The sequence below is a fragment of the Canis lupus genome, chromosome 9 (genome assembly GCF_003254725.2).
Source record: "Canis lupus dingo isolate Sandy chromosome 9, ASM325472v2, whole genome shotgun sequence".
Taxonomy (NCBI): domain Eukaryota; kingdom Metazoa; phylum Chordata; class Mammalia; order Carnivora; family Canidae; genus Canis; species Canis lupus.
In genome coordinates, this window is record NC_064251.1 from 16108491 (window position 1) to 16116084 (window position 7594).

Genomic DNA, 7594 nt, shown 5'->3' on the forward strand with positions numbered 1-7594 from the left:
TTTAAAGAGTCAGATTGATTCATTCTAGATTATCAGTGCATGAAGTTAGGCTATGCTTCAGGAGTGTTAACAGAGTACATCAATAGTGTATGTTAAAGACCCATTACTTATTATAGCTTCTCTTAATTCAGTGGCCTTGACTTTATTCTTGCTTCAGAGCAACTGCAGTTTCTAAAGTTAGTTAAAATATCTTCAGTCTCATATTAAGATCATATTTAAATCTTATGGTACTCTGCAATAATAATCTCTATTGCTGACTGAAATGATCCAATATTTTTTGGCTAGTTGGTTACTAATTATGGAATACTGCTACTTTCTCCCCACATTACTATCCATTGGTATAATACTCTCAATCCAGTGACTCTATTACCTTTACTCCATGAAGAAGTTTTCTACTTCTATTATTTTAATTTCTGTAATAGTATTTCTGTCCTAAACAGATCTTTTGGGTATTTTAACACCATTCTGACTTAATATTATTTGTTGATGAAAAGGAACCATAGTAGGCTAAAGATGCAATAAAGTTTAGTTTCTTTTGAAAGATCCAAGTCCTTAGCAGATACAAGATTGATTCAAGTGACTGAACATTGGCCCTTTCTAGAGATTTTAAATTGGTAAACTAAATTATAGGCAATATACTTTTATAGTAATTATTACTTGATACTTTGATACTGCTCAAGGAAATTGTTATCTTAAAGGTAGAAGCTCACAGTAAACAGATTATATAAAGACTAGAGAAAGTGCTTTAGCAGATCTTACTAAATAAATTACAGAAAAGGGTTAACAAAACAGGCCTGAGGCTGCTATATTTAGAAGAGCCTGCTTGCGATGTTGGTACTTGGCTGGCATCTGGGAACTTGGATTTTAGAATGTTCCCTCCAATACAAACTGAAAAGGCTAGTTCATTGTGTCTAGACTTGTGTAAACAATGTGATTTATGGTGAATACTTATTTGTTTTTCTTCTGGGATTCTGGTATATTTGTAGTTGATAGGCAGAGTGTGTCTATGCGAGTAGCCCCATATGAAAAACCTTGGGCACTGAGTCTCCAGTGGGCTTCCCTGGGCACACATGGACAACATTGTGGCCCTTATATTCATCTCTCTTCCCTATTCCACTCTCCTAAACTCCTGGCAACCACGGATCTTTCCATGTCTTTCCATAGATTGATAGCTCATTTCTTTTTTATCATTGAATAATATTTCATTATATGGATGTACCACAGTTTGTTTATCCATTTTTGTATTCAAGGACATCTTATTTGCTTGCAAATTTTGGCAATTATAAATAAAACTGCTATAAATATTTGTGAGCAGGTTTTTGTGTACATGTTTTCAGGTCATGTAGGTAAATACCTAATTTGTGATTATTGGATCTTATGGTACTATTAAATTTAGCTTTGTAAGAAACTGGCAAACTGTCTTCCAAAGTAACTATACCATTTTGCCCTCCCACTAGCCATGAATAAGAGTTCCTCTTACTGGCCATTCTAATAGGTGTGTAGCATTCCTGCATTATTTTAAGTTGCAATTCCCTAATGACATATGATGTCTAGTTTTACTAGAGACAATCACTTTGCTAGAGTTAGGACAATCCTAACTCTATAACTCAGCCTTTTACTAGTAAACCAATTTAAAGAATTACTGTAGGGTTAATGGAAAATTTATGTGTATGAATTGTGGATGACTTTCCAACAGTACTAATGGATCTTGTCTTCTTAGTCCAAGGGGATAGAAACTTTTCTGGGGAAATAAATAACGTCTGGTGGAAGAGATTCCTAAGTATAATGTATTCTATTCACAGTAATAAATACATTTGTGGCTGACTTAGCATATAATACAGTTCATGCCCTATTATTTAGTACAATAAGCCAGTTAAAATTCCCTAGATAAATGACAGAATTGTCTTGAATTTTCTTTTCACCAACTAGGGGGATTTGTACCATATACATAATGCATATTATACTTGGATTTACACTATAGATTTAATTATCTAAGAAAGGAACAGACAACTTGGGTATGTAAGATAGACTCAAGGCATTATTAGGACTAGTTTTTCAGGCCTGAGGAAATATTGGACTACAATTCTAGAGTACCTTCAGCTAGTTTTGTTTGTCTGAGAGCTGTTTGAGGTCTGTTTTTCAGGGATTAAATGCTTCTATGTAGTCACTGTACAAATAATTAAACAAGTAATTCAAAGACAAAACCAAGATGAAATTATCCTGACATTCGGGAAAATCAACAATAGTGAAAGTCTGGACAGTTCCTCATATCTCTCCTATGGCTTCGGTTAAGTGAAGATCATAAGGTAGAGTTAGGAATAAAAACATTCCCATATTATTAAGAAAAAGCTGTTGCCATGACTATAATAGAACATTATCAAATGAATATAAATTATGAAAAACAAGATGTGTTTGTACAGTACCATCTTCTATTGCTAGAGGAACAACAAGGACTTAAGGTCACCTGCTGTATTATGCAGAGTGAATATCAGACTTAAAAATATAACATTGGGGATCCCTGGGTGGCGCAGCGGTTTAGCGCCTGTCTTTGGCCCAGGGCATGATCCTGGAGACCCGGGATCGAATCCCACGTCGGACTCCCGGTGCATGGAGCCTGCTTCTCCCTCTGCCTATGTCTCTGCCTCTCTCTCTCTCTCTCTGTGTGACTATCATAAATAAATAAAAATTAAAAAAAAATATAACATTGTCCCTTATTTATAATAAAAGGCATATCTTCACAATATTAGAGGAAAATACTACATATAATAATATAAGGCTAATATAATTGCCTAAGAAATTATATTGTTGATGACCTATACAAATAATTATGTTTACACATAGTATCTAATTTATAATCTGAATTTTAAAATTTCTTGTCATATGCTAAGACCTGGTACCTTTGTTGCAAAAGCATAGATTATAAAAAAAATAGGTTATCAGAGCAGGTAGAAATGTTTAATTAATGTTAATTAATGAAAATGTTTAATTAGTGAAGGATTAAAATGGTGAAATTAACAAGGAAATTAAGGGACGGTAGAAAATATTATAACAGTATAAAGAATTAAGTAATTTTTCACTTACCTAGAACAGTACTCAATTCTTCCATCAGTGTATTTAGTTTGACCTTCCCTTCATCTGTAAGTCAAGACAAAATTTAGACACTGGTAATCCAAACTCAGGAAAAAAGCAGAAAGCACAAAACATGTAAATTATGAAGTAGAGACTAGATGAAAACTATTCACTATATCTTGTCCTTTTTAAATTTATAATTCTTGAATTTTAATAGATAGCTCCATTATCTGCAAGGGGCACTAAAATTCTTTGAACCATAAAGTCTACCTTAGGAAAAATGTTCTCTCAAGTCTTTTGGTTTCATTCTATTCCTAACTCCATATTTCTCTAGGAATGGCTGATAACACATGATTGGTATACATTTAAAACCATTGTTCATGGTATTGTTTTTTTTTATCATTGGAGAAAGACAAAGCAGCCCAGGAAAAGGAGCAATGAAGAGCACAGTGTGTGGTGAACTAAAGCTTTTAAATTGTGCTTGAGGGAAAAAGGCCACGTAGGGAGTGGAAAAATGAGTTGAAAGAGATTGGTTGGAGCTAACAGTTTAGACTCTGACATCAGACTGCTTGGATTTGGGAATAGAGCAGTGAAAAAAAAAAAAAGATAAAAATCCTAGCTCCACAAAATTTACATTAATTTGTTTTATTTATGGCTGTATTCCTAAGACCAAAACAGAGACTGCTAAGTGTTAGGTGTTCAATAGGTATTTTACATGAATGAATAAATGAATTTAACCGGGAAGATAGTTTACTTTTTATGTTGAATTTGGATTTCCAGTGGGAAATGTATGTGTCAGCAGAGGTTTGTTGATATAGGAGATCTCTTAATTGACCTCCATTTATCCACCCTGATGGCCTGAACTATATTCTTCATTCCTACTGTAAAACATACATACTGATAATGATGGCATGCTAAACTTTGCATTAGTAATCTACACTTTTAGCAAGTCAGCGCATTTGTGTTATGGGTTGAGTTGTTGAGTTTGGTTTCCAGGCTTTTTTATAAAGAGTTGTACTTATTATTAAATTGATGATAACATTATATAAACTGATGAACTATAAATAGAAAAGGGAGTTATTATCATAAAAACAGACTAGAATGTTTTAGAAAGTTTACATAAGGGCAAATTGCTAAAAAAAGTTCTGCTGAATTTGGTGTGGATAAATAACTGTAAGAAGATTGGGAGAAGAATTAAAATCTAGATGGGTTCTGATGGAAATTTCTGCTCAACTTAAAGAAAAAGCACTTTGTTACACTTAAACTTAAAGTGGGAGTGTAGATGATAAACAGGTATTTTTGTGCAAGAAATCTCTATAAAGAGTATGGCGACACTAAGTTAAAATGTCCCTTTTTTTTTTTCAAGGAAATAAAACATGTAAGGTACATATACATCATTTTTATTATTCCTTACTCTGACTGGATTTTAGAGTATCTGATCAAATACTTGCCCCCATCATGCTACATAAAAAGACCTCATTGCCCTAAACTGAAATGCATGAAATAAGTATAGGTTTGAGATAAGAGATTTGAAATACTAAACATATATGGTTAAGTGGAATCAGCCAGGAAGAGAGTGGAAAGAACAATAGACTGAAAATAAACTGTTATATTACTATTATCTAAGCCAGTGATTGTCAAAAATTTTTATTGTTAGCTGCATTAAAAATTCTAAACACATACGTACATACACACAATTGATTATGAAGGTTTATGAAACAATATCTAGCTTTACTATTTCATTAAAAAAATACTCACTTAACCCACTGGTTTGAAGGGACAAAGAGAAGCCTATAAGAAAATGAGCCTTATGAACAAGACAACATTGTCTTGTCTTGTTCTCACCACTGTTATTTATCATAGCACTAGAAGTCTAAGCCGGAGCAAAAGGCAAGAAAAAAAAAGGCATGCAAATAAGAAAGGAAGAAGAATATTGTCTTTGTTTGCAGATGATATGATCTTATATATAGAAAATCATAAAGACTCCACCAAAAACCTTTCAGAACTAATCAATGAATTCAGTAAAGTTGCAGGATACAAAACCAGCATACAGAAATCAGTTGCATTTCTATACACTTTTTATCTGAAAAAGATATAAAGAAAGCAATACCATTCACAATAGCATGAAAAACAACAAAATACTTGGAAATAAATTTAAATAAGGAAGTGAAAGATCTATACAATGAAAACTACAAAACCATGATGAAAGAAATTGAAAAAGACACAAATGGAAATACAGCTCACATTCATGGGCCAGAAAAACTAATATTGTTAAAATGTCCATAACTATCAAAAGTCATCTATAGATTCCTATAGAATTCTATTGATTCCTATAAAATTCCAACAGTATTTATTCACAGGCATAGAAAAATATCCTTAAATTAAATGGAACCACAAAAGACCCCGAATAGCCAAAGTAATACTGACATAGAACAAAGCTGGAAGTATTACCCTTCTTGATTTCAAATGATACTACAGAGTGATTATTGAAAGATATGAATTTAGTGCCATTGTGTTACCTGTAGAGTTGATGTTTCTGGTGATGTTCTCAGGTCCTTTTTAGTCTTTGTTGCTTTTGTTTTTTTCCCACCACCCAAAGAGAGTACCCCTTAACATTTCTTGCAGGGCTGGTTTAGTGGTCCTGAACTCCTTTAGTTTTTGTCTGTCTGGGAAACTCATTCTCTCCTTCTGTTCTGAATGACAGCTTTGCTGGATAAAGAATTCTTGGCTGCATATTTTCCCCCTTCAGCATGTTGAACATTTCCTTTCCCTCCTTTCTGGCCTGCCAGGTTTCAGTGGACAGATTTTCTGTAAACCTGTTCTGTCTTCCCTTGTAGGTTAAAGACTTCTTTTCCCTTGCTGCTTTTAGGAGTCTTTCCTTGACTTCATATTTTGTGAATTTTACTATGATACGCTTTGGTGTATCATGGTTGGCTTTTGTTGAATTTAATGGGAGTTCTTCCACTTCTTGGATTTTGATATCTGTTGTCCTTCCCCAGAATAGGAAAGTTTTCAGTGATAATTTGTTCAAATAAACCGTCTGCCCCTTTTTCTCTCTCTTCATCTTCTGGGACTCCTATGATATGAAGGTTATTACATTTTAATAAGTCCCTGAGTTCCCTAAGTCTACCTTTATGGTCCATTACCTTTCTTTTCCTCTTCTCTTCAGCTTCATTCCTACCCTCCCATAATTTTATCTTCTGTATCATTGATTTGCTCCTCTACTTCGTCTATCCTTATTTTTATGGCCTCCATTTGGAATTGCATCTTGGTTATAGCATTTTAAATTTCAACCTGACTAGAGTTTAGTTATTTTGTCTCTGCAGTAATGGATTCTCTAGTATCTTCTATGCTTTTTTCAAGTCCAGCTGATATCCTTATAATCATTGTTTTAAATTCCAGTTCAGACATCTTACTTGTATCTGTATTGATTAAATTCCTGGTTGTACTACCTTCTGTTCTTTTTTTTGGGGGGGGGTGTGAATTTCTCCATCTCATCATTCTGTCCAGAAAAGAAAATAAGAAAGAAAAAGACAAAACAAAAAACCCACAACAGCAACAACAAAACTAGATCCTGGGTGTGTTTTGGTCTGCTTGTTAAAAGAATATTCCAGAAGGTGGTCACTTTTCTGCTTGTAGACTTGCAGTTTTCATTCTCTGAGACTTATGATTGATTTCTTGGGTGTTCAGAGTGACTTGATAATTATCTAGCTATATTCCAGGGATAAGACATGCTTAGAGTCCCCCTATTCTGCCACCATCTTAACTCCCCCTCAAACTATACTACAAAGCTAATCAAACAATTTGGCACAGCATAAAAATAGATACTTGGACCAACAGAACATAATCAAGAGTCCAGAAATAAAACCTCATGTATACAGTCAACTATCAACAAGGCAGCCAAGAATACTCAATAAGGAAGGACAGTCTCTTTAAATAAATGGTGTTGGGAAAGCAGGATAACCACAGGCAAAAAATGAAATTGTACCACTATCCTTATACCACTCAAAAACATGAATTTGAAATGGATTAAAGACTTAAATGTAGGACACAAAACAATAAAACTTCCAGAAGAAAATAGAGGGAAAAAGCTCCTTGACATGAATCTTGGCCATTATTTTTTTAGTTATGACAACAAAAGCACAAGCAACAAAGAAAAAATTTAAAAATGGGACTGCATCAAACTAAAAGGCTTCTGCACATAAACATAAACAATCAACAAAATGAAAAGGCAACTTACAGAATGGTAGAAAATATTTGCAAACCATATATCTGATAAGGGATTAATATTCAAAATATATAAGGAATGCATATACTCAATAGCAAAATCCCCCCAAATCCAATTAAAATATGGGCAGAGGAACTGAATAGCCATATTTATAAAGAACATACACAAGTGGCCAACAGGTACATGAAAAGGTGTTCAGTATCACTCATCATTGGGAAATGTAAATTAAAACCACAATGAGATATCACCTCACACTTGTTAGAATGGATATCATCAAAAAGATAGGCGATAGCAAAT

The 7594-nt window shown here is 33.7% G+C and overlaps 1 protein-coding gene across 4 annotated transcripts in view; it reads right to left on the bottom strand.

Annotated features, from left to right (window-relative positions):
* LOC112652933 (uncharacterized) overlaps positions 1-7138 on the bottom strand; it is a 73147-nt gene extending 66009 nt beyond the window's left edge. For 2 of the 4 annotated variants that reach the window (XM_035721228.2, XM_035721227.2), the window contains exons 1-2: positions 5589-7126; positions 3082-3135 (exon numbers count right to left, since the gene is read on the bottom strand). The gene's annotated coding sequence lies outside the window, so the exon portion shown is untranslated. Of the gene's footprint in view, positions 1-3081; positions 3136-5588 lie in introns of all 4 variants that reach the window. The other 2 variants (XM_035721230.2, XM_035721232.2) reach the window with 2 other exon arrangements.
* Positions 7139-7594: the final 456 nt, after the last annotated feature.